This window comes from Oryctolagus cuniculus, chromosome 9 (genome assembly GCF_964237555.1).
Source record: "Oryctolagus cuniculus chromosome 9, mOryCun1.1, whole genome shotgun sequence".
Taxonomy (NCBI): Eukaryota; Metazoa; Chordata; class Mammalia; order Lagomorpha; family Leporidae; genus Oryctolagus; species Oryctolagus cuniculus.
The window spans coordinates 63,512,176-63,539,818 of NC_091440.1; the positions used below are offsets into that span (position 1 = coordinate 63,512,176).

General features: G+C 49.2%; 1 long non-coding RNA gene across 2 annotated transcripts in view; it reads right to left on the reverse strand.

Annotated features, from left to right (window-relative positions):
• Positions 1-2,788: 2,788 nt before the first annotated feature.
• LOC138843695 (uncharacterized) overlaps positions 2,789-27,643 on the reverse strand; it is a 38,789-nt gene continuing 13,934 nt past the window's right edge. For both annotated transcript variants that reach the window (XR_011378653.1, XR_011378652.1), the window contains one exon: positions 2,789-5,546. This is a non-coding gene — a long non-coding RNA (uncharacterized lncRNA). The remainder of the gene's footprint in view (positions 5,547-27,643) is intronic.

Here is a 27,643-nt window from a genome sequence, read left to right on the forward strand (position 1 = left end):
ACTGCTGTGCCAATGCTGAGAGAAAAAACAACAACAGACAGAAAAGGCAAGAAGTTTCTTTTCTTCACCTTGTGCCATCCAATTTTCACCCCCTTCAGGGTCCCAAACTGACAAAGGATATCTGTAATTAACAGTCTCAGCCGCAGCCCAACAGGGCAGATTGTAGGAAGGTGGGTTTGGCTGAGAGAGAACAGCTCCCTCCCAGTACAACAGGGGGATGTGTCAGCGGCGGTGCGCAGGGGTTGGGGTGAGGGAGACAGTCGTCACTGTAGTAGTTTCAGGCGCCATCACTGGGCACTGATTATGCAACATTGCCTGGGCTCCTCACACACCGTGAGTAGGTTCTGTAGTCCTGCCAGTTTTACAAACGCAAAAGCCAGCATTCAGAGACGCTGAACCACTGGGAGAAGGTTAGGAAAAAGGACGAGACAGGAGTCAAAGCCAGGTCTGGCTGAGTGCTAAGACCCAGCTACCACCACCTGTAATGGTTTTCCGGGCTGACGGAAAATTGCCACAAGCTGGGGTGGGCGTTTAGTGTAGTGGTTAAGATATGGCTTGGGATGCCTGCAGCTCAGAGCAGAGTGTCTGGGTTTGAATCCTGCTCCACTTTGAATTCTAGCTTCCTGTAAGTACACACCCTGGGAGGCAGCAGGTGCCTGCCACCCAGGTGGAAGACCCAGATCGACTTCTGGGCTCCTGGCTTTGTCCTGGCCCAGCCTGGCTGTTCCAGGCATTTGGAATAGTGGATGGGAAGATGGGAGTTTTCTGTATTTCTCTCAATCTCTCTCTCTCTCTCTGTCTCTCTCTCTGTCTTTCTACTCTCTACCTTTCAAATGAAATGAAAACAAAGAAAAATTGAAAAAAGAAAATCATATCACAAACAGAATAGCTTACAACAACGAAACTTCATTGACTCACAGTTCTGGAGGCCAGAGTCCAAAACCAAGGTGTGGGGGGGCCATGCTCCCTCAGTTCTCTGGAAGGGGCTTTTACCTTGCCTTTTCAGCACTGGGGGGCTCCAGGTGTGCGCTGGCTTTTGGCTGCATCACTTTAATCTCTGCCTCCTTAATCACACAGTCTTCTCTGGGGGTCTGCACGTTCTCTTTCATCTCTTTGAGGACACTCGTTATTGGATTTAGGGCCCACGAGTTATTCAGGATATTCTCATCTAAAAGCCTTAGCATAGTTACATGTCCAAGGATACTTTTCCCAAGTAAGGCTGCGTTTGCAGGTTGAGGCAGTAGAGCACAGGTGTATTATATTAAAAGGGACAATTCATTCACCACACCATCAGACCCTGTAAAATGACTCCTGGGTTTCTGAAAGTCATAGTCAGCAAAACCATTTGAAATGAAATTCTTGTAACATTTCCAGCTTTGAAAACAATGTTTTGTGCTGTATGTAGTACTTTTTAAAAAATTATGTGTTATTTGAAAGGCAGAGAGACAGGGAGAGAGAGTTAGAGACAGAGATACAGGAAGACAGACACACAGTGAAACAGAGAGCTCCCATCTTTTGGTTCACTTCCCCAAGTGTCTATAACCATTGGGCTGGGTGTAGCTGAAGCCAGGATCCAGGAGCACAAGGTGGGTCTTTCACAGGGGTGGCAGAGACCCAGTTCCTTTAGCCATCACCTGCCACCTCCCGGCGTGTGTATGAACAGGAAGCTGGAACTGGGAGTGCAGCTGGGACTCAAAGCCAGGCACTCGCAGATGTAATGCCGGTGACCCAAGCATGGCCATATCCACTATGCTAAACACCCACCCTGTATGTAGTGCTTTTCATATTGGGTCATCCTATTCCTTTAAGCTTCTCTCTCTTATTAAAGACAAACATGCAGTGATGTTTTCTGCAGCTCCTGTTGTCTGGAACAGACATCCTGTACGTCTTCGCCTCATCAACGCATTTCTGGTCCAGAAATCTCTTCCTCCTCTCTCAACCCCCCTTGACAGCTTCCTCTGACTTGACTTGCGTTAGCACTGTATACGCCATCCTAGAATTCAGAGGGCACGCCTGGTCTAAGGAGTATCATTTTGAGTGAATGTTGCCTCAGTCACGGAGTGGAAGACTCCTGGGGCTTCCATCACTTGTCCCAACAAAAGCCCACCTCCCTTCTGCAGGCCTCCACTCCACACCCCAGCCCTGGGTAGCGAAGCTTCAGATAGCAAATCTCTTCTTGGTTGGGAGAACTGAATGATCCAATTTGCAATTCACCTGGTCAGAGACATACTTTAAAAATGTATGTACCGGCCGGCGCCGCGGCTCACTAGGCTAATCCTCCGCCTTGCGGCGCCGGCACACCAGGTTCTAGTCCCGGTCGGGGCACCGGATTCTGTCCCGGTTGCTCCTCTTCCAGGCCAGCTCTCTTCTGTGGCCAGGGAGTGCAGTGGAGGATGGTCCAAGTGCTTGGGCCCTGCACCCCATGGGAGACCAGGAGAAGCACCTGGCTCCTGCCATTGGATCAGCGCGATGCGCCGGCGGCAGCCCGCCGGCCGTGGCAGCCATTGGAGGGTGAACCAACGGTAAAGGAAGACCTTTCTGTCTCTCTCTCTCACTGTCCACTCTGCCTGTCAAAAAAAAAAAAAATGTATGTACCTTGCCTATATGCTTCTTATGTGTGTGTGAAGAGCAAAAAGATTTTTCAAAGCCAGCAGACATTAGGAGAGAAAGGTACATTTTTTTCCCTCTGGCAAAATAAATGAGAGCTGAGGGACCCCTAATGCATCAAGGTTATGAAGTTATATGTCTGAGACAGAATTAAAAAAAAAGACACCTTTACTCTCCCATGTAAGTATGTGAGACCCATCTTTATTAGGGTCTGACATGTTTGCTTGTGAATATTTCCAGTATACACGTATTTCAGCCTTGAGACTTAATTCTGAAGTTTTTGTATTTTTCTTTCTGGAAGGAAAAGAGAAGAATATTAGAAAGCAAAAGTTTCAGGCCCATCCAAGGTTTTCCTTGTCTAAACATCTCAATATCAAAATGGTCAAACTCTATTTGAAATTTGATTTTCAGAAAGCATTTCCTGCATCTGCACACACAGATATTGATGTTACCACATTATTCCTCCCTCTTTTCCCACAAAATTCTTGGAAACATTTCTTCTCTGGGCAGAGCATGTGTTTGGCATTCATTGAGATAATTCCTCCGTGTTTCATTTATTTTCCTTAAGCTTTTTCTCCTTGGTGGGTTTGCATTTTACTTTTTTCACTGGCTGTAAAAGAAAAGATCCAAGTGGATTATTTCACACATAACACTCTTCTCCCCTTCGGATGCCCAGGAAAGCACTAAACTCTGCCTGTCCCCTTCTTCTTCTTGGTACAGTCTTGCACTGCTTGATGACAGGAGGACTTTCTGAGAAATGCATCACTAGGTGATTTCCCATTGTGCAAACACCATAGAGCATACTCACAACGACCAAGATGGCCACAGTGTCACTAGGCGAGACAACCTGATGGCACCACAACTGTACCCGTGGTCTGTCACTGCTGGAAATGTTGTTATGTGGCATGTGACCATATGCTGATGGAAAAGTCTGCCATCAATACCTCATCTCAAGTTATTTGGAAAAATAAGAGTAAGACCTGCCAGGAATGACTCCTCCCAGAGCTGGTACTCTATCATGGAGTGGACTGGGGATGTGCAGAGGGACGGGTGGAGCATGAAGGAGGGCTTCCTCAGGGTGGGCAAGCCCAGCTCAGCAGGGAAGCAGAGCTGCAGAGTCCTCTCCTTCAGTACTCAAAGCTGGGTACCCCCCGTGTCCCACCTGTGGAAGCACTCAGCATGTTCGTTCGTAACATGAGCCATGGACCCCATAGCTTGTTGAGTGTAGGGCAGGGCCTTTTTCCAGTTCAGGTTTTCCAATGATCTCTTCAGTTGTCATCCCACTCTCTGAGGAAGTGGGGTCTAAAAGCGGAACCCAAGCTCTAGATGGTCTAGTGTCTTGAACTTGTTCCTCTGACTTCTTTCAGGGCCAACAGCTATCCAAGATTCCACAGTCCATCTATAGTTCATCCAAGAGGCTACTGCCCAGAGGGGAGGGAGACATCTTAATCCTCCTCTTGGTAACTTCACAGATTTTCCACTCACTGTCTAGTTACCTCTTCCATGGAAAATCTCTTTTCTACGGCTCCCACTAAACCAATCTGCCACTGCTGTAGCTAAGGACAAGGTGTGTGAATGGGAAGTTTGTGAATTCTGCGGCTTGTTGCAAAACTGGGGGAGGAGGAAGGGGAAGATTGTCTGGCCCTCAACTGGACTAAATTCTGCTTCTTTTTAAAAAAGATTATTTGTGGCGCGGCACTGCGGCTCACTTGGCTAATCCTCCGCCTGCGGTGCTGGCACCCTGGGGTTCTAGTCCCGGCTGGGGCACCGGTTCTGTCCTGGTTGCTCCTCTTCCAGTCCAGCTCTCTGCTGTGGCCCAAGTGCTTGGGCCCCTGCACCTGCATGGGAGACCAAGAGGAAGCACCTGGCTCCTGGCTTCGGATGGGTGCAGCGCGCCAGCTGTAGCATCCATTTGAGGGGTGAACCAACGGAAGGAAGAAACTTCATCCAGGCTTTGTCAAGTAGGAGAGAGAATCTGAGTTTTCATGCAGACGCCTCAAAGCAGACACACAGAGCAAAGAAGGCCACGTGAAGATGGAGGCAGAGGTCGGGAGGCTGTCACTACAAGGAATGCCAAGGATGGCTGGGAGCCCCCAGAAGCCAGGAGAGAGGTGCGCGGGCACGTTCTCCCTCACAGCACCCTGGAGGAGCCAGCCGTGGTGCGCTCTGATCGTGGGTTTCCAGGCTGCACGACTGTGAGAGAATGCGTGCCTGAGAGGGAGCAGACAGCATGAGCTCCTGAAGGAGCCCCTAGGAATGCGAGGCTTTCCAGGGGAGCGATCCAGGGCCCTTTGCTTCCTGGGTACCTTTTTGGTCAAAATGAATACACATTGACATGCATTAAATAATGCTTGAAGCTTCCTGGTGCCTTGATGATTTATGAACAGAGTTTGAGATTCCCTGATTAAAGTAACAGACTGGAAAGAGCGCTCATTCTTGCTTTCAGCCAGTCTACTCCATCGCCTCCTACATCTTCATCTTCCCTCTGTGCAAAGTGCTTGCCTGGAACACTAAGATATAGGAATGGGGGGCGGGGGTAGGATTCCAGGCTAAATTACATTTGAGGTAAAGTGTCTTAATCAAAGGGTGGTGGGTTTCTTTTCTGTCAGGAGTCCTGTAACCTTGGATACACTTATTTGCACTGTACAGCTCCGCATGGGCGATGTGATATACAATGTCCAGCAAATCTTTGGACCTGGAATCCTTTTTATCATGGAAATAGCATGTTTGTGAAACACATTTTGAGGAACCCTGCATCAGAGCAACCAAGGAGTTGGACATGTGATAGAATTAAAATGTCCTCCCATTCTCTTGCCTCCAGGGTGCCTTCCCAACAATACCAGAACAGAGATGGACATCCCATCCCCAACAGATCTTGTCCCAGGACAACTGGACTCCAGGGTTGGTCTTCACTGGAGCAAGAAGGGCCATGGTCCCATCTGCAAATGAAAGATATCATCTAAGTGATAAACAGCAAAGGAATTGTCAGGAAGAATGGTGGCAGAGGGAGTCCCCCTTCACTTTGTAATCTTTGTTCACACGACCTTGGGCACGCAGAGACATTTGCAAGTAGAGGGTTCGCAAAGCCCTTCATAGAAACATGAGTAATGGAAAGGATCTGACGTGACTCAACACTCATTTCACGTAAGACAAACTGATCTCCAGACAGGATGGCCTGAGACAGATGCCTGGGTTCTATGTTAGCTAAAGTCTCTCGGCATTGTTTTGTTTCTGTCTGGAATATATAATTATAAGCTTTGAAGTTGAAGAAGCAAAAAAAAAGTTTAAATGATTCCATAACTGTAGCAATTGATGCATGCCGCTGGGGCTTGAATGGGTCGCCCAAAGTTCTTTTGTGGGAACCTTACACCCCAGAGTGACAGAAGGAGCACCTCTAGGAGGTGATCAGGTCATGTGGCATGGATCAATGTCATTATCACAGGAGGAGGTTTGTTATGAAGTAACTTTGGGCTGGCACCGCAGCTCAATAGGCTAGTCCTCCACCTGTGGTGCCGGCACCCCGGGTTCTAGTCCCGGTCAGGGCGCCGGATTCTGTCCCGGTTGCCCCTCTTCCAGGCCAGCTCTCTGCTCTGGCCTGGGAGTGCAGTGGAGGATGGCCCAAGTGCCGCAGTACGCCGGCCGTGGCGGCCATTGGAGGGTGAACCAACGGCAAAGGAAGACCTTTCTATCTCTCTCTCTCTCACTGTCCACTCTGCCTGTCAAAAAAAAAAAAAAAAAAAAAAAAAAAAAAAGAAGAAGAAGAAGAAGAAAGAAAAGAAAAGAAAGTAACTTTGGCCCCCTCATACATGTTCTGTCTCTTTGGATATCTCCCTTTCAGTCTCCACCCCACCCCCACCCCGTGCGTATACCTGCACATAGCCCCTTGCCCTTCTGCCTCCCATGGTGGGATAACACAGCGATCAGGCCCTTCCTAGACCCTCAGCCTTGCACTTCCCCTCCAAAACCATGAGCTCAATAACCTTCTGTTCGTTATAAATTTCCCGGTCTGTGGTATTCGGTAACAGCGGTATAAACCCAACTAAGACACAGACTATTATATGTCGCGGATTCATTTCAGTTTCCCAAACAGCCTCTTAAACATCCTCATCTCCATGCGCACCCCACCAATGACTCACTTTTACACTCTGACAAGTCACACAACTCCCTTGCTCTGCAGTGTCTCCATTTTCAAATGGGAGAAAAACAACTTCTGTGCTGTTGTATGTTGAAGGCACCTGATCATAAAGTGCTGTGAAATCCTTGGATAAATGATACCGCGCAGGCACGGGCAAGCCTAACCACAAAGCTAAGCCAAGAGGGGCACCCGCCAAGTCAGATGAGAGAGCATTGTTAACTTCTTGCATTGAGAACCTGGGTAACACTGGCCTCCTCCGAGAAAGGGCTCTGTCCATTTCTGGGTGGTTTGGTATAGCAGGAGAAAGAGGAATTTTAGGTTTAAATATTGGATCCGAAAATGATGGTTGCACAAAGCTCTGTGATTTAGGTTAAATCACTCTTCCAAAAAACCCATGTAAGATGGGGGTGAAGACACTGACCTCGCAGAGTGTATGTAAGGAGTAGCGAAAAATGGGCAGAATCCTTATAACAGAGTGGATGCTCTCAAAACAGAAGCCATGTACCTGCCATGTACTTACTGGATCCTGTTTGCAGGCTAATTCCACCCTCCATCTTCCACCAATGCAAGACTTTCTATTGATGGCGCTGGCGCTGTGGTGTAGCAGGTAAAGCCACCGCCTGCAGAGCTAGCATCCCATTGAGCACCGGTTCGAGTCCTGGCTGCTCCACGTCTGACCCAGCTCTCTGCTGTGGCCTGGGAAAGCAGTAGAAGATGGCCCAAGTCCTTGGGCCTGCGCACCCATAACGTGGGAGACCTGGAGGAATCTCCTGGCTCCTGGCTTCGAATCAGCACAGCTCCAGCTGTTGTGGCCAATTGGGGAGTGAACCAGTGGATGGAAGACCTCTCTCTCTCCCTCTCTCTCTCTCTCTCTCTCCCTCTTTCTCTGCCTCTACTTCTCTCTGTGTGTAACTCTGACTTTCAAATAAATAAATCTTTAAAAAAAAAAAAGACTTTCTGCTGGTGGAGAAGTCAGCAGAGCAACCAGGGAGACTAGAAACTGCCCATGGCCTTTACCCTCGGTGTGCTCCATTCATCTGTTCATCTGGCAGGCATTTCTTGCACTCCTACCACACACCAGACCTCAAATCTGGGCATCTGTTGCCTCCCAGAGTTGCCAGCATCCACTTCTGACAAGACTTGCCTGACCTCTCAGGTTCTCTCTTCTTCCCTGTTCCCAGGGAAGAAACCCTGAGCCTCTCAGAGTCTGCCTTGGACAGCTGTGCAGACTGTGCACTGCCTCGCTCCTGGAGCACCATTCACATCACAGTTTTTCCTTCTTGCTTTGTCTTCCCTGCCTGTATGTACCTGGGGAAGGTTTCTGAGGTTGTGCTAATAAACAGTTAAAAACAGCACACCTAAGAACCAGACTGGGGCCCCAGTGAAAGATGCCAAGTTTCCTTTGGACCATGAGGTCCAGCTCCTGCAGGACTGGCAGTCACGGGCTTCCCTAACTGTTGATCACTATAAAGTCGATGGCGACCTTTAATTCTCAAGGGAATCGTGTGTTAAATGTTATCTCTGTTTTGCCAATGAAGAAACAAGACACCAAGGAACTAAGTCATTTCCTGAGGTCACAGAGCCATTCCTAGACTAGGACCCATGCTCAGTACACGTGGCTCCCAGGCCCGTCTGCCCATGACACTGGTGGTGCAGCCGCGCTGTGCAGGAGAACTCCCCATGATGGTGGAAGTGGTGCAGGTCTGCACAGTCCAACACCGTAGCCACCCACACAACGTGATAACCGAGCACTCGACATGCGGCTAGTGCAACTGAGGACCGAGAAGAATTCATTTTACCGAATTCAAATGTAAATAGCCACGTGGGACAGGTGGCTGTTGTATTGGACAGTACAGATAGGGCCTGGCTACCAAACCTGAACTGTACAGAGAGGGCTTTGGGTCCCTGTCTTTTGGTAGATACCACCTCCTGGAACTATGTCTTCTCCACGCCAAGCTCCTGGCCCATGTGGAGCCATTCCTTAATCACTGTCTCCTGAACATTTAGAGGGGGCTGACCCTAGACATGGTCTAAGCCCACAGGTGGCCCATATGGCTTGATGAGGACAGGGACCAAAAAGGTGAACCCACCCAACAAGCAATTGTACCTCCCACGGAGCCTCAATTTTCCCATCAGCCCGGTACCTCTCAGTACTGTTGGCTTTGAAGGCAAAGGCAATCTTGTCTATTAAGCCATTATCATCCTGGAGGCTCAATTAGCTAACCAGGCACCTCCCTGGGTCCCTAGGAAATAGATCCAAGAAATGAGATAGAAAAAGGAAGGTGGTGTTGGCTATGACGGAAGCCCAGATAACATCCCCTCACTGGGTTCCAATCCAAAATTGTACTTTATTTGGTCAATACAAACTGTAAAAGAAAGGTTAAATCCTCTGGTTCTCCAATATTTCAACATAGTGGGATCCCAAATCAACATGGGCTTCCCCACTGCTCCTGGACCTTTGGGCCATCCTTTCAAGGCCCAGTTTCTCAAACGTCTACAGCATCAGCCCCACGGAGCAGCAGCCACAGCCCTGCTGAAGCTGCAGGTCCAGGTCCCCACAGCCCCCAGCGTCGGTTGCCTACGCCATCTCCTTAGCTCCCGTGGCTGACCTGAGTGGCCCATGCAGGTGTTTGTTGTGATGCCAAAGCGGGAGTGCAGGCCTGGGCAAGGTGCCTCTGGCAGACGCTGAGATTAACAACACAGCACCTGCGTGGCATCTGGAAGCCCAGTTGGTAGGATGGGGGAGAGAGTGCAGAAAAGGGGTGCCGAGAGGGAGTGAGGGATGCTGGGAGAGAGCTGGAACACACCAGAGTGCACTCCACCCCCTACCTCCTCCCTCACGTGCTTCCATAAATGCCAGACGTTTCTTGGAATGTTTTGATCGCCAGCCCCCAAAATCTTTTTCTTCTGCCTTCTTCCGACACCTAGAACAATGCCAGTGACACAGAAAGAACTCAAGAAGTGCGAGGCGTTCACAATTCAATGCACTCAATTTTGCAGGCTGCCACCAGACTCCCCCAGGGACTGCTGCAACCTGCCATTCTCCCCGCTGAGCACTCCTCCTGCTTCTTAAGCTCCCGCTGAGCCTCTGTCGTCAGTCGCCACTGAGATGGGTTGCTAATTCCAGGCCTTCCACCCACAGAGCTGACCCAGCCAAATGCCAGCGCAACGTGGGATGTAAATCCCTCGCAGGCTTTCGGCTTGGTCCTGGAAATAGCCTCCAACATAGAATTCAGCATAAGGCGTTAGCATTCTGTCTTCCCTTTGTCAGTGGGACCAACAGGAAGGAATCAGGGAAGGTGGTTCGCCTATAACCTCTTTGCAGAGCCAGTAGGCATTTTCATGTGTGTATACTTAGACACCAGCAGAGTGTTTGGCACAGAGAAAGGACTCTCAAGATAATGTTCCCAGTAAACACAAATGTGGATGGAAGGAGAAGTAATTTGGTCAACAAAGGAGGGAAGAGAGGAGGAAGCACTGGACTTGTCAAAGCATTGCTGTATGTTTCCTGCCTATGTTAGTTAACACCCTAGTCAGGGCTTCGCTCTCTCCTGTGAAATGTAGTTAATACACACCCTGTTGTTGATTGGTACAACCCTTAGGCGGTCGTAATGGCACTTGGCAGCAAAAACCAGAAAGATAGTTAAGAAAATTGACTTGGTGATTCTGATCTTTGGAGATCATTTTAAGAAGCTAATTCAGCAGAAATAAAATGGTTACATGCATGAAGTTCATCTGTAGTTAACTAAAGAAAAAATTGTTTTGAAACACAGAAAGATAGAGGGACAGATAGACACAGAGAGAGCTCCCTTCCGCGGTTCATCCTCCAAATGCCCACAAGAGCCCTGAGTCAGAGTCAAAGCCAGGAGCTCGGAACTCAGTCCAGGTTCCATGTGGTTGGCAAAAACCCAACTGGTTGACCATCACCACTACCAACTAGGATCCGCATGAGCAGGAAGCAGGAGACGGGGCCAGAGCTAGGTATCTAACCCAAGTACTCCAAGGTGCGATGTAGGTATCTTCATTGGTGCCTTAACTCCTAGGCTGAATGCTGACCCTGGAATTCCATTCAACAACAAAATACCTCACATTACTTAACTATCCACAATAGGGAAGTAATTACTCATGCGTAATACATATATACAATGGATCATTTTTCAACAATAAAAATTAATATTTAAGAAGACCAAACATACAGAATCTGCCTTCCTCAATGCTGCCAGAGTGTTCTTTTAAAAATCAAGTCTTGGGGCCAGTGCTGTGGCACGGCAGGTTAACATCCTGGCCTGAAGCACCAGCATCCCATATGGTTGCTGGTTGGAGTCCCAGCTGCTCCACTTCTGATCCAGCTCTCTGCTATGACCTGGGAAAGCAGTGAAAGATGGCCCAAGTCCTTGGGCCCCTGCACCCATGTGGGAGACCTGGAAGAAGCTTCTGGCTCCTGGCTCCGGCCATTTGCAGCCAACTGGGGAGTGAACCAGTGGCTGGAAGACCTCTCTCTTTCTCTGCCTCTCCTCTCTCTGTGTAACTCTGATTTTCAAATAAATAAATAAATAAATCTTTTAAAAAATCAAGTCTCTTCTGATTGCCACTCTGCTGACAATTATTCAATGGTTAAAAATTGAGGAGTAAGGGGCCGGCACCGCGGCTCACTAGGCTAATCCTCTGCCTAGTGGCGCCGGCACACTGGGTTCTAGTCCCGGTCAGGGCGCCGGATTCTGTCCCAGTGGCCCCTCTTCCAGGCCAGTTCTCTGCTGTGGCCAGGGAGTGCAGTAGAGGATGGTCCAAGTGCTTGGGCCCTGCACCCCATGGGAGACCAGGAGAAGCACTTGGCTCCTGCCATCGGATCAGCGCGGTGCGCCGGCCGCAGTACACCAGCTGCGACAGCCATTGGAGGGTGAACCAACGGCAAAGGAAAACCGTTCTCTCTCTCTCTCTCACTGTCCACTCTGCCTGTCAAAATAAATAAATAAATAAATAATCTTTTAAAAAAATTGAGGAGTAAGATAGTTGGGTCACATGGTAAGAATATGTGTGCATAAGACACTACCAGCGTGCTTTCCAAAGTGGGGGGAAGGTACCACCTCACCTTCCCACCAGCCGTGTAGGAGGCGCCCTCCCTGCTCACACCAGCGCTGTAATGCTCAGTCTTTGGAGTTTAGTTGTGTGAATAGGAAGGTACTGGTATTTGTACTGTAGTGTGAATTCACGTTTCCTGATGTCAAATGGTGTTGTGCTTATCAGACTTTTGTATGGTTATTTACCAAAAGGAAATAAAAAACTATGTCAAAAAAATTTTACATTAATTTACAAAGTTATTTGTAAAATTGTCCTAGCAACTTTATTTAAAATAGTCAAAGCTGGAAACCAAAATATCCATCAACAGATGAATGGGTACACTCAAATGCTACTCAGCAATAAAAAGGAATGGCCTTCGGATATGCCCAGCTACCTGAGTCAGCTTCAGTGACTTTACACTGGGTAAAAGAAAGCAGACGTAAAAGAAGATCCTGCAGGATTCTGTTGTATGAAGTCCTAGTGCAGCAGAACTAATCTGTTGTGACGGGGAACAGATCCTGTTTGGGGTTGGGAGTTAGGGAGGGCGTTGACTGGAAAGGGGCACAGGGAACTTTTGGAGGAGATGAAATGATCCACATCTTATTTGAGGTATGTTTACGCAGATAAATATGTCTGTCAATGCTCATCAAATTGCACACTCAAAATGGACGCACTTGTTGTATGTCAAACACAGCTCAATATTCTAAACAAACGAACTGCTCCTATTACTGCAGAATAAAGTAAAAAAAAAAAAAAAAAAGTTGTGCATTAGCCGAGGTCTTTGAAGCTAAAATCCTCTCTGTTGTTCTCGCCAGAATCCCACCTATTTTGTACTAGTCACCCCAGATACGTACTGCTTCCCAGTTACCACATTTTGTCATGTTCCTATATCTTTACAAATACTATTCCCACATCTGGAACCCGAACCCACCCCCAGCCTCCTTGTAGCTTGACTCAGCCCCACCTGTCCTTTGAGATCAACTTGAGCCTGCCTGGCCTCTCCTTCAAGTTTGGATCCAGTACCTCTGATGTGTTCTAGCACCCGCTGGACACTGCCAGTCTCATGTTTCCATGCTGTGATCTCAGAGTCAGTATTCTTTTGTCTCCTTACTGGGCTCTGAGAATCTTGAAGCCAGGGCCTATCTTGCAATGTTTCTAGTATCCAGCACCAAACTTGGCCCATGTTGCTTAGTAAATGTTGAATGGGTGAATGAATGGGTGAATGAATGAGCATCTAGTCTACCCTAGGAAGGCTGCAGTAAGGATCAGGTGAGACAAGCAGTGTGACTCTGCACTCTATAATTTGGGTGTTTGATTTGGCACAATAATGTGGTTATGTGGCCAAGACTATGCCCTGCGTGAACCTCTAACTCCATATCAGGGTGCGACCAGCAAAGAGAATCTTAGCACTTCCTATCTAGGAATCAGGATGACAAACCTCCCATGAGATCCTGAGTGCCTCAAGAGGCGAGCAAAGGAAGCTTGGCCCAGCTGAGCCGCTTAGTTGGTAGGTAGTGGCTGCACCCTCTCTGTGTGTAGCATACTTCAAACCACAACTCCTTGGGCCGGTACCGTGGCTCACTTGGTTAATCCTCCACCTGCGGTGCCCACATCCCATTTGGGCGCCGGGTTCTAGTCCCGGTTGCTCCTCTTCCAGTCCAGCTCTCTGCTGTGGCCTGGGAGTGCAGTGGAGGATGGCCCAAGTATTGGGCCCTGCACCCGCATGGGAAACCAGGAGGAAGCACCTGGCTCCTGGCTTCAGATTGGCACAGCGCCAGCCGTGGTGGCCATTTTGGGGGTGAACCAACAGAAGGAAGACCTTTCTCTCTCTCTCTCTCTCTCACTATCTGTAACTCTACCTGTCAAATAAAACACACACACACACACACGCACACACACACAACTCCTCATACCTACAAGTTTTCACCATTCCACAGAATATTTATTGGTTTATGCAAACCACTTGCCTTTCCGTTTCCAAACACAACTGTTTTCATGAACGTGCACTCTTGTTCCTGAAGCTTCTGACAAGGAAACATTACCAATAGCTGCCAGGCAGATGCGAGGCCAGCATTGCCTTTATGTGTGGAGTCTCCCTTGGCCATTTACTTGATGACATGGAGTTGGAATAGCAACTTCCCATGACTGGGATCTGTTTGCTTCGCCCTTGCTGGAGTTCTACAAGAATCTGGCAAAACTCCGCCAGATTCGCCTCCCTGTCAGCACCTGCCACGGTCTCCCCCCAACTTCCACCCTGTCAACGCCACCTACAGCATGAAGGCCCCCTGGCTGCCGAGTGACTCCCTGCCTGGATGCCACGTCCTTGAATGTGGGGAATGAAGGCGTCTTCTACTCTGTCATCCCTCCTGGACTTTCACCTGCTCTCATGCTCTTTCTCCTGTGTCGGACTGAATCCATCAGAGAGCCATCCAGTCTTCTTCAATCTTGCACACAGTCATTGGGACTTTTTTCATAGTCCAACACAGAAGGTTAATTTGGTAAAGTAGACTACAGTAGAGAGCCCTCAACAGGTCAGTGCCCAAAGGCGGGTGGCTGACCCTCTGGAGGGAAGGAGTGGGGAGGCTGATGAGAGGCAAGAATAGTGTTAACCCTAGAGCTGGGTTTCAAGTTCTTTTTCTAAGTTACGAGGAGAGATTCCTTTGCTCACTCATTTATTCATTATTACAATCTGGTTAGACCAATGGCCTCTTGGGAAACAGCCTCATCTGGCCTCATCTCCAAGGGGAGCCCAGGACTGTACTCCTATCAGGGGCTCCCAAGTCCCCCAACACTAGCGTGGGTTTGCCCTGAAAAGTGATGCTTTATGGACACTCAAACACAACGAGAGTTTAAACAAGAGTCTTTGGGGAGAGGGCCAGGAGAAGACAGAATGGCCATGACCAGCAGTCCGTTCTCTTTCGGTCTGAGTCGTGTGGACAAACAACTTCCCATGTGAGTGGGGAAAGGAGGGATTGGAATGCTTGTTTGTATTTTCCGAAACTATCCAATGAACCGTGAACCTAACTCTACACCTGAGGCAAACGGGGAATTGCTATTTTAACACAGCACGGCTCAGAAAACAATCTGCACATGTTCTGGGACTTGGCCCAGCCCCAGAGAGATTCCTGGCAGCATTTTACGGGTGACTAATATTTGAGTTAAAATCAACAAGGGTTTTCCAGACACAGACTTTCTGAGGGTGAAGGCTGGACTTGTCACCTGCCTGCCACGGCTTGCTCTGGTTCGTTTTGTCACGTGGGATCTCAGAGGAGCTTTCTCCTGAGCGCACAACAGGCCTCTAAAATGCTCATGAATGTTTTTGTCCCATCTGGGTACGTTCTGCTTAGTCTGCTGGCCCATATCTCACACATGAGGACAAGCAAGAGATGGACAGCATGAGACAGGAAACACACCTGTTTACTCCAGAAACATCTGTGAACGCCTTCCTCTCTCTGGGGCCAGTGGGGAATACCAAGATGACTACTCCAGTTGAATGAGGGCAGAAATGAAAACAAATAATTAAAAGAAGGCTGTCAAGTGCTGAAGCGGGTTTGCACGAAGGGCCGTGGGAACACAAAGAAGATCATTAATGTTGTCAGAGGCATCCCAGGAGGAAGTCCCTGTCTGTAGAGAATGACCTCGGAGCTGCACCTCAGCAGATGTGCTGGAAGGCTCAGAAGCGAAAGGAGAGGGGAGGCGGTCAGGCAGGGGGAGAGCAGATGCAAAGATCCACAGGCAGCGAGCCCTCGATGTCGGCTGCGTCTAGGGTGCAGGGTAAGCAGGAGGAAATGGGGTAGCTATGAACTGATACGGTGGGTTGGGGTCAGTTAAGAAGGGATGTGAGTCACGTTAAAGGGTCTGGACTTAATTCTTTGGGGGATGGGAAAACAAGAGAGAATTTAGGCATGGCTATGACTTACCGCATTTTAGAGAGACTTATCTGGCAGCAAGCAAACCTTGAAATGGCGAGGGAAGGTCAAAAGCTTGTACCATGGATAAAATAGTGAAATGAAATAGTGAAAACCTGGAATTAGTTGTTAATTGTGGTGGAAATGGAAGCTTCTGGTCTTCAGAAAATGGAGTCAACAGGAGGCTGCTTAGATTCAGAAGGTGAGGCAAGAAGGGAGTCAAGAGTGATTGGATGATCTCCAATGAGGGCAACTGACAATGACACGAGGAATAATTGGGCTAAGAAATGGAATGCAAGAGGCCTAAACACAGGAGTCTGAGAAATTAGGCCCTATTCAACCCAAAATATTTCTTGTATGGAAACAGGATATCACATAGCCTAGGTAAAGGTGGTTGCTTTCATTTTAAAGCAATTTTAAAATCAATTGCTATAAAGTTTAACAACTTCCTGTTATGGTTGATGGTATCAGTTACAGGTTCCTTTGGAATACAAGTGGGACCAATGCTAGTACTAGGCCTTGCCCTGTCCTTTGCTGTTCTCCCAGGAATAACTGGCAGGAAAGACCACAGACTGACCATCAAGGACCTTTGTCTGTCTCAGCATTTCCAGATTGTTGAGAGCCTGGGGCACACAGGGTAAGAGTGAGAACTGGTGCACTGGGTGGTCAGGGCCAGGATCTTCAGTCTGATTGCCCAGGAGGAACTGAGGTCCAACTGGGCACACTCCCCACTGGGGCAGATTAGAGTAGCAGAAGGGGGAAGGAGGTGCCATAAGAAAGCCCTGTCCAGCCTAAAAGAGTGGCCGTGGGACCTCAGAGTTTGTTGGTCAAATCCTTCTCCCTCTAATCTGTGCAGTTTGAGAAAATGACAGTTTCAAGTTGTAAGACTGACTGTCATTCTGCGTAATTAGCCACCCTCATTGGCCGCATCCCAGGAAGAGCCGGCTGTGCGTACAGAGAAGTCCTTGTCTGTCACCCGGAGGGCTACAGACTTCTACATTCAATGAGGGAAGCACAAGGGGCTCGAACCCCAGGGGCTCGAACCCCAGGGGCAGAGAGCAAGGATGCAGGCAACCTGGACAAAGAAGACATCCCTCAGGGTGGTGGTGGAGGAGAGACTCCCTGGCAGCTGAGAAAGGAGTGAGTATGGACAGGGAGGGGTTTTGCTCAGAGAGGAACCAAGAGGGCTCAGGATCTCAGGGCATGTCTCAGGGTCACAGAGGGAGGAAAGACAAGGGAGTGAAAGCCCAAGATGGATTCACAGGTGCGACACCGAGGCTCTAGGTTGGTGGACAGGAGCCTTCTTGTTGGTAGATGGTGAAGCTGGGAAAGTCCATTGGGTAAAATCCTTGAGAACCATAAGGAAAAGCCAAGTGGGACAGGTTTTGATGTAGCTAAAGGGGAGATTTGACTTTGGAAAATGATCATTTTAGCAGTGGTGTCTGAGATAGAGAGAGACTGGGGAGCAATGAGAGACAAGATCGATTCATAGGCTGCTGAGAGATGAAGTAGGAATCTGACTTTTAGGCAGTCAAGCATCCAGCTAAGTTATTTTTACATAACTTTATGTGGAAGGTTCCCAAAAAGAAGCTCCCAAAGAGAATCTCAGAGGGTTCTAGTGGTGCCAAAGCCAGGGTTCACACCCAGGTCTTGGACTCCTAGGTGGTGCTTCATTCTACAGGACTCTCCAGAATGGAAAGGTGATGACTGTCAGCCCCAGTGCACAGCGGATCCAACCAGGGAGCTTCTGAAGCACTGAGGCCCAGGCAGTACCCCCCGACCACCTGAAACAGGAAACCCAGGGGTGAAACCAGACCTACGCAGCTGAGTTCGAGAACCACGCCTGTGAGATGTTGCAGAGGAAGACGAGTGTCTCTGGCCAGCAAGTGGGAGGACCGAGAGAGAAGGAGGGATGAAGGTGACTTGAAAACTTCCAACTGGGGCCGGCGTCGCGGCTCACTAGGCTAATCCTCTGCCTTGCGGCGCCGGCACACCGGGTTCTGGTCCCGGTTGGGGCACCGGATTCTGTCCCGGTTGCCCCTCCTCCAGGCCAGCTCTCTGCTGTGGCCAGGGAGTGCAGTAGAGGATTGCCCAAGTGCTTGGGCCCTGCACCCCATGGGAGACCAGGAGAAGCACCTGGCTCCTGCCATCAGATCAGCGCGGTGTGCCGGCCGCAGTGCGCCAGCCGCGGCGGCCATTGGAGGGTGAACCAACAGCAAAGGAAGACCTTTCTCTCTGTCTCTCTCTCTCACTGTCCACTCTGCCTGTCAAAAAAATAATAATAAATTTAAAAAAAAGACTTCCAACTGGGATAAAGTCAGAAAAGAATGTTAGAGGGGACAAGAGGAATTTATTTTCTTTGTCATTTATTTCGCTGTCACAGTGTGACATCCAGGTGAAAATGCCCAACAGATGCTTGGCAAAGTAGGCCAGAGGCTTCAGAGCCTACAGGCAGTACCAAGGTCAACGGCTCAGCCAGGGCAGGCTGGGCCAACTTGTACCAGCCCCAGAGCCAACTGCTCAGTCTCATGAAATTTTGCAAGCCCACAGTTAATGCAACCATTGTTAGAAAACCAAAGTATAGGAACTTTCCATTAAATATATTTTTTAAAGTTCTCAAAACCCATCACTTCCTAATTACTTTTCTGCACTTTTTTTTTTCATCTGTGCTCCTGAGCTTGCTCAGGTCCATCTTAGCTGCTGGTAAGAAAACCGCACAACGGTGGCCCAGCATGCACCTCTTCCCAACTCTACACCAGTCACATTGGACACAACGGCTTGATACCAGCCATGGTAAGTATTTGCATCATGAAAGTGGGCGCAAACTACAAGTTAACCCTGCCGCCGCCCCAACAGCCAGTTGTTAAACATTTACCTACACGCTATGATGGGCTATTCTGAGTAGACAGTGGACCTCATTAAAGTAGAATAAGGTAGAAAACCAGATTCCACAGTTGAGGAAAAAAAACATTGCCACTAGAAACAGTTTTCCCTTCGACTAATATTTCCCCAAACACAAGTGTTTTGCCCTACTCGGGTCTCCCGGGATTGCTACTATTCCAAGCAGACCTGTTTTATTTAGCTCTGTGAATAAGGCATCGCTCATCAGAGAAGACCTAGTTTATATGCACACATAAAAATACTCTGTTTATATAGCACTTTCCTTTTAAGGAACTCACAGCAATTACCCGTGTTCTCTTTATTCTTGTGAAAGCCCTGGGAGGTAGCTAGGTGGTAGAGGAAATAGGAAAGTAGTGAAAAATAAGCATTAATTTAGGAATCATGGCATTACCTAACCTCAGCAACCTTTTTTTCTCCCAGCGCGGAAAGTCCTGACTTCAAGACTATAAAGTGTCTTGCTTAAGAAGGTTCTAGAATTGGACTCTCATCACTGGCAGGTCTCCACCACCATGGCCTCAAGGGAGAGGAAATGTTCCACTCCCTTCTCTCTTCGTCCTTGCCTGCTATTTTGACCCCAGCACCTAACTTGAGCTTGGCTGGAGTTGTCCACGCCCACCTGGCTCCAGGACCCTCAGGGAGTTCACCAAGGGACCCTCGACAGGAAAAGGGGTGGGCCTAGGTGGGAGCAGCAGCACCTGTAATAGCAGCTGTTTCCACACGATTCTGCTTTGTCAAATGATTGTTCCTGGGCTCCTGGCCAATGACACCACTGTCCCCTCGGCACCTACCGCATTGTCCCCCTGGGAATCCAAATGGCCTCTTTGCACTTCCTCTACACTTTCCTTTGAGGCTCTGGACAATCTCAAGTCAATCATTTCAATATAGATCAGTTTCTCTCTTCGGCCGTGTCTTCCCCTTTTACCCAGGAGTTACCTGCGCTGCAGGGCAGGAGCTACGAGCCTGCTGGTGATGGGAAAGAATGCAGTGAGATGGATCTAAGTTGGGGGATTGGGGAGCAGCCTGGACATGTGCGTGTGCATGTGTGTGCCAGAAACAGAAATAAACTGAGAAAAAAAAAAAAAGAAAAAAAAAAAAAAACGGGGACAAGGAGAAGGGAGAAAGAGATCAGTGGGGACTCCTGAACTGAAAATCAATTTTGTTTCTGACTAGGATTTCCCTGTTTATTTTAACCCCTGGGTCAGTAGATTTTAAGGTACAACTTCCAGATGGTTAACCCGGGGCTCCATCTCATCCTCTTAATAGCGTCCTCTGGAGGCAGCCCCACAAGGTAGGGGGTGGGGCACGGCCAAGAGCATCTGGTGCTGGCCTGCGGTCACTGGGTGTTCAGATGGCCTCCACCCAGCTGTGTCTGGAGGGCCCTCCCCGCCCGGCTTCCCAGTCACCCAGGATGGCCGCAGGGGTGCTACTGGTGTTCACCTGGGCTCCCCCATCACCTCATGGGGCGTTCTGAGGCATGTCTCCAGGGCAGCCCACCCGGCTGGAGTGTCTTTGAGGCAGGCAGGGGGGACAGGAGGGTGACAGACCAGGAGGTGGGGAGTCCCAGTCACAGGCTGAGCCCTGATTGGTGGCCTGGCTGCCCTGGGCACGGGGGATTCTGTGGCTATGAAAACAAAGCACGATACAGCCGACAGGGCTCCTGCCTCAATTTCAGGTGCTTTCTTTTTTCTAAGATTTATTTATTTTTTCTAAGATTTATTTATTTTTATTTGAAAGACAGAGTTAGAGAGAGAGAGAGAGAGAGATCTTCAATCTGCTGGTTCACTCCCCAAATGAAGCAATGGCTGGAGTTAGCCCAACCAGAAGCCAGGAGCTTCTTCCAGATCTCCTATGCGGGTGCAGGGCCCTAAGCACTTGGGCCATCTTCTACTGCTTTCTCAGGCCACAGCAGAGAGCTGGATGGGAAGTGGAGCAGCCTGGACTTGAACTGGCGCCCATATGGGATGCTGGCACTGCAGGTGGTGGCTTTACCCGCTATGCCACAGCGCCAGCCCCTGTAGCGGATGCTTTCTGAGGTCCCTTCCCATGTAATATTCTCTAAACGACTCCTAAGTGGTAGAGGGCTTCCCTGCAAGTCCTCGGTGGTGAATGAATCCAGCCTCTTGTGTGAAAAGGACCTGTTTGCTTCCCTTACATTCGACTTCCCAAACTTCACTGCTTCACACTTCTGCACTGTGTGGGTGTCTGCAATGTTAATTGGCCTCCCCACAGTCCCTGGAGAGAGGCAAGTGTTGCAACACCTGCCACACTCAAAAACACCCATTTAGGTGTCTGATTGCTTTGGGCATCTTGGATACGAAGTCAAAGAGCCAAAGTCCAGCTGTCTAGAAGCTTCTAGAAGCCCCTAGAACTCGCCCACATCAAGGACAAACAGCTGAGCCAACTCTGAGCAGGAGCACTCTGGCTTTGAATGGTGGGGAGAGGTGAGAGAGATGCAGACCCTGGCTCCCCTCCCCCTCCTAGACCCCCATCCTCATCCTCACCCCGACCTCCCCACTGCAAAGGCACGAACCCAGACTCAACCTGTTCCCGGACCTCGCTGGCGTCTGACATAAGAGCCTGCTATTGTGTTCCTATCAGGGGGAAACAGCAACAGAGGGCGAGGGTGTGAGTAAGGAAAATAAAAATAAGAAGTCTCCAAGGCTTGCCCCTAGCCTGGGTTATCTTGGCTCCTTCCATGATTCAGTTCACAGGCTCTGACATAAAAGGCAGGAAGTTACAGGCGCTAAACAAAGCTCCTTAGATGTCAGGAAATTAACCTGGGAAATCGGAGCCAGGAGCGATTAAAAGCGCTGCGGGCGGAGTTCAGAAACCACCATGGCCTTAGATCAAAAGCTGTTTGCTGGGCATCCCAGGCTCGCCTCTGCCCAACTGCACATTCGAAAAAACAAGACACGACCTGGCCACAGAGCCAGCGCGCCTGGGCGGTCGGCATTCTTCCTGCTGCCTGAGTTAGTCCTCTGTCCGAGCTGTAGCCTTTGACGGTTGCCATAGGCGTTCCAGTGCCTGCCCTTGGCAAGTCTGCCCTCCTAGGGCAGCTGACTGCTCTGGCTTCCTTATAAGGGAAGAAGATCCTGTATCTGACCTCAGCTGGGGTCCAACAAGTGGCCCCAGGGGAAGCAAAGAAGGTCCTTAAAAGGAGTGGGAGGTGAGGGAGCCTGGAGATCCTGACTCTTTCAGCTAAGAAAACAAGCCGCCTTGGGGAGGGTGGGAAGGTCAGAGCAGAACACACCATAGGACTGTGAAACTCATCGTGGATGTCCATGGCAGTAATGATATCTCTGACCCCAGCTTCATTATCTGTGCAATGAAGGGTTGCAACTCTATTTTCCGTAACACCTTCTAGTTAGAATGTCCTGGATGATCTTAATACTTACATCCAAGGAAATCCTTAAGGAGGTTTGCCCAACACCATCTCATGGTGTCTCCTGCAGTGCATGTTAACCCCATTTTATGGAGGAGAAGACTGAGGCTGCATAAGACGAAGAGGCTTGCCACCAATCTGATAAATAGCAGAGCTGGTAATAAGCCTGAATTCTCAAGGACCCTGCCCAGAGCTCCAGGGGTGCAGTGTTGGGACAAAGTACACTTGCAAGAACACACTGAAAGTGACGTCATGCCATGTGGTGTGCCAGAACACTCAGAGATGGAAACCCCATGGTGGTCTCACAACAGTATCAAAACCTCTTTTTGAGTCTACAGAGCAGAAGTTAGGTGTGTTCCTTCCAGAGGAAACCCGTGCCAATGCTACTTTTGTTCCTCGCCCTCAGCACCTCAGAGCTGGCTCTGGCCTTACTCTGAGCGGGGCGGGCCCAAGAGCCACACGATCCCTGGGCAGAGCTGATTGGACCAGTGTCACTGGGCTGAGAACACACGCAGGTGCTCTCTGCCATAGGACTGCTCCTGGGGCCTAGAAAGTGCAGGTGAAGTCCCATGAAGCTGAAGCTGTACCACCAGAGAAACAGAGCAATAGGGTGGCTGGTGGACAGATGGAGTGATACATAGATCACATATATGATGGATAGGTGATAGCTAATAGATGATAATGACAACATTAGAGAGAATTGGTTCATGCGTTTACAGAGGCTGACAAATCCCAAGATCCAAAGTCAGCAAGCTGAAGATCTGGAGAAGTCAATGGTTTAGTTTGAGGTCAAAAGCAGGGAAAAAGTTGATGTCTGCATCCAAAGTCTCATTTGGGAGAGGCTCGGTCTTTTGGTTCTACGTAAGGTTTCAACTGGTCGGGTGAGAACAGTTCCCAGCGTCACTCAGTCTACCGTTTCAAATGTCCATTGCCTTCAGAAACACCTTCACAGGAACACCCAGAATAATGTGGCAGCTTTCTGGGCCTCCCCTGGCCCAGTCAAGCTGACACACACCAGGAACCAGCACGGTCACACAGATAGGGTCCCATCAGTACAGCGGCACGCAGTTAGGCAAGACGGAGAGAGGAAGCTGCAGACTAGCTGGGAGAGCTTCAAGAAAAGAAGGCGGAACCTTCCGGGTGAGGCATAGAGATGAGATGGGGCAGGGATCCCTGCAGCCGTCCCAGCTCCAGAGATCCCCCTGCAGCCTTCCTGAAGGGCTCCGAGCCGGTTTGTCTTCCTCATAATTGCACCGCCCCCAGTGAGAGGAACACCGTGCAGCTCTTTGAATTGCATTAACGTCAAAGCAGCCATTTATCAAGTGGTAAACTGTCAAAGGCCAGATGGCCTTTGTTCTAGGAGCATTGACGATGATGGGTTTGACTCCTTGCGAGCAACCACGTGCAGTTGTAATAAAACATCGTCATGAGTGTTTGGACGATATGGTTCAGTCTATAAGGCTGCCCAGCATCTGTATCGTGATGGATTTGTGGTTTTCTACTCCCTGTTGTTTCAGCATTTTCTGGGGGGGATGTCAAAGGTTAAGAGGTCTTTCCCCAAATGTAGCAATGTGTGACAGCCCAGGCAGAATCCCTTGCAAGTGTCATAGGTCTATTACACATTGTTATTAACATAATCTTTGGAAATCTTCGTCTCCTCTCTAATTAGCTCTTTGGAAGACAGGCTCCATACGTAACCAAGAACGTGTAGGGTTTAGGAAGACAGGTGCAGTGACTGGGGCAGAGAATCTGACTCAGTTTCCACATCAGAGCTTGTTGTCCCGAGGATGTTCCTGGAGAGCTTGTCCTGCAACACGACACTCAGAGGGGCCGGACCAGCAGCAAGCCCGGGGGAGATGCAACAACCCCATCCACGTCAGTGTTTTGGGTTTTTTTAAAAGATTTATTTATTTTGGAGGCCGACACTGTGGCACAGCAAATTAAAGCCCTGGCCTGAAGCACTGGCATCCCATATGGGCGCCGGCTTTAGTCCTGGCTGCTCCACTTCCGATCCAACTCTCTGCTATGGTCTGGGAAAGAAGTAGAAGGTGGCCCAAGGCCTTGGGTCCCTGCACCCACATGGGAAACCTGGAAGAAGCTCCTGGCTCCTGGCTTCGAGTCAGCACAGCTCCCGCCATTGCGGCCGTCTGGGGAGTGAACGAGCGGATGGAAGACCTCTCTCTCTGTCTCTGTAATTACTCTCTCTGTAATTCTGTCTTTCAAATAAAAATAAAATAAATCTTTTTTTAAAAAAGATTTATTTATTTCAAAGGCATAGGAGGGGGAGGGGCAGGAAGAGGTGGTAGGGGAGGAAGGATAGAAAGAGGCAGAGGGAGAGAAGGAGGGATAGAGAAAGGGAGAAAGAGGGAGAGAGAGAGAAAGAGAGAGAAGGGAGGAATCTCCTATCTGCCGATTCACTCCCCCAAGTGGCTGCAACAGCCAGATCTGGGCCGTGCTCAAGCCAGGAGCCAGGAACCCCATCCAGATTTCCCACGTGGGTGCAGGGGTGCAAGCACTGGGGCCCTCCTCCACTGCTTTCCCAGGTGCATTAGCTGGGAGCTGGATTGGAAGTGGAATAGCCTGGACTATTCCATAGGTACTCCCATATGGGATGTGGGTGTTGCAAGCGGTGGCTTAACCCGCTGCTCTCTGTGAGTCAGAATTATAAATACACAAGGCCGGCGCCGCGGCTCACTAGGCTAGTCCTCCGCCTAGCGGCGCCGGCACACCGGGTTCTAGTCCCGGTCGGGGCGCCGGATTCTGTCCCGGTTGTCCCTCTTCCAAGCCAGCCCTCTGCTGTGGCCAGGGAGTGCAGTGGAGGATGGCCCAGGTGCTTGGGCCCTGCACCCCATGGGAGACCAGGAAAAGCACCTGGCTCCTGGCTCCTGCCATCGGATCAGCGCGGTGCGCCGGCCGCAGCGCGCCGCCCGCGGCGGCCATTGGAGGGTGAACCAACGGCAAAGGAAGACCTTTCTCTCTGTCTCTCTCTCTCACTGTCCACTCTGCCTGTCAAAAAAAAAAAAAAAAAAAAAAAAGAATTATAAATACACAGTGTAGGAGACATATGTTGCATGGGCAGGAAGGGTCCTCGAGTTCCCCCTTTTCTCCATCCTGGACCCCCCCCACCGACACTTGCTATCAAAACTCTGGCAAACTTTTTTTTAGATTTATTTGAAAGTCAGAGTTACATATAAAAGGAGAGAGAGAGATCGTCCATCCGATGGTTCATTCCCCAGTTGGCTGCAAAGGCTGGAGCTTTGGTTCAAACCTAGAGCCAGCATCAAAGAAGGAGGTACCTTTCTCTGAAGGGAGGAGAGAACTTCCACTTTGACTATGACCCTGTCGGAATAAGATCGAAGTTGGCGAACCCAAAAGGCTTCCATAGCCTTGGCAACTCATGACTAGAGCCTAGGGAGATTACTAATGCCATAAACAAGAGTGTCAAATCGTTAAGTCAACAACAGGAGTCACTGTGTACTTACTTCTCATGTGGGATCTGTCCTTAGTGTGTTGTCCAATGTGAAGTAATGCTATAACTAGTACTGAAACAGTATTTTACACTTTGTGTTTCTGTGTGGGTGCAAACTGATGAAATCTTTACTTAATGTATACTGAATCGATCTTCTGTATATAAAGATAATTGAAAATGAATCTTGATGTGAATGGAATGGGAGAGGGAGCGGGAGATGGGAGGGGTGTGAGTGGGAGGGAAATTATGGTGGGGGGGAAGCCATTGTAATCCATTAACTGTACTTTGAAAATTTATATTTACTAAATAAAAAATTAAAAAAAAAAAAAAAACTAGAGCCAGGTTCAAGCCCTGGCTGCTCCACTTCTGATCTGGTCCTCTGCTATAGCCTGGGAAAGCAGCAGAAGATGGCCCAAGTCCTTGGGCCCCTGCACCCTTGTGGGAGACCCAGAAGAAGTTCCTGGCTCCTGGTTTCTGACCGGCCCAGCTCCAGCCGTTGCGGCCATTTGGGGAGTGAACCAGCAGATGAAAGATCTTTCTCTCTGTCTCTCCCTCTCTCTGTCTATAACTCTGCCTCTCAAATAAATAAATAAGTCTTAAAACAACAACAACTCATTCCCTGGCACATCATAGGTATACAATGCACTTGTCATATTCTTTTAAATAATTTTCACAAAAAATCCCATCAGGCAGATCACCCTATCCCAACTGAATTCAGCAGATGAGGCCAAGTGATGCTGCAGTAACACACAACCTGCACGCCTCGGTGTTGACATCAACAAAAGGCTGTTTCTCATTCCTGTCCCACACGCACAATCAGTCGGCTACAACTTTCTCTGTGTTTTGTTCGTCCCATGTCTCCCAGTAACAGAGAGAAAAGACAACAGAAACAACAGTGCCTCTGAAAGCGTGCACACAATAGTGGCACAATTCCTTATACTCCCTTTCGCCAGCCAAAGCAATTCTCCCAGCCAAGCCAATAGGGCAGGAATGGAGAGCTTTCGACAACAGGGAAGGTGCCAAAATTCACATGGCCACACCTGGCACTGTACAGCAGGGATGCATAATCCTCCCCCGGGAGAGACAGCAAAATCATGAGTGCTGGTACCACAAGGCACACGGTTTTACAGTGAACCTGAGGGGAGGTAATATGGCTAACCCAGTACCTTGTTCACGGCAGGCTTGGTGGTGGGACAAAGTCTTGGGACCCCAGGTTTGAAGGTCCCTTCCACTCCACATCTGTTCCCAGGTCTTTCTCTGTGACAGCAGCACCTGCCCCATGTATGCTCTATGCCACTCACCCTCCAGTAATATGCACATCAAGTTGTCACACTCAAACATTTGGCCCTTGAATGTTTTATTCATAAGGATCATATGTCCAAGGGAATCCGAGTGAGCCAAGTCAGACAAAATTAACAAATGTAAATCAAGAAACGTAGATAGAGCCAACGCTGAAATGCTCAGTACATGGAGTCATTTGAAACATGTTCTTAGTTTAACCAGCCTGGGGCTGGAACGGAGGCCGATGGCATCTGGTAAAGACAGAAAGAGAGACCAACGCAAAAGAGAGCGATGCATTGTTGCTGGCTTCCGGCGTGTCAGGGCGGTACCCATTGAGCTTCTCGGGCCGTGGGTTGATTGCATCTGTTAGTCGATTGCTGGAATGAGGGGTCTTGGAAGAGCCAGGTGCCAATAACTTAAATGGGCCTTAACCATGACCTGCTCAGCGTTTCTAGAGTTAATTATTCCTGTCGTCACAAACAGCACCTGGTCCCAAATGGGCACCCTGGCCACCTACGGTTAAATGACTTCTTTGTTTGTCTCTCTCAGGCGAGTTCAAGGAAAACACCTGACTGTATGCAGGTCTTTAAGTCTAGAAAGCCAATCAGAATTCCTTGTGGGTTTTTTTTTTCTGAATCATTAAATTTTCTCTAAATTGCGTATGTGACATATTTCATTTTCCAACGGTGTGGATTATGAAAAGTTCAGCGCTATCACAATTAGCAACTGCGGCTTCGTTGAGTACCTGTTCCCCATCTCTGCCAATGACATTTTTATACAGATTGGTTTGATTAAAATATGCCCGCTAAGTCACGAATCCAACCTGCCCAGGATATATCAAATTCCACGGTGTGATGAAATGCATATCATCCTGGAAGCTCTCCCAAAAGAACATGTACAGA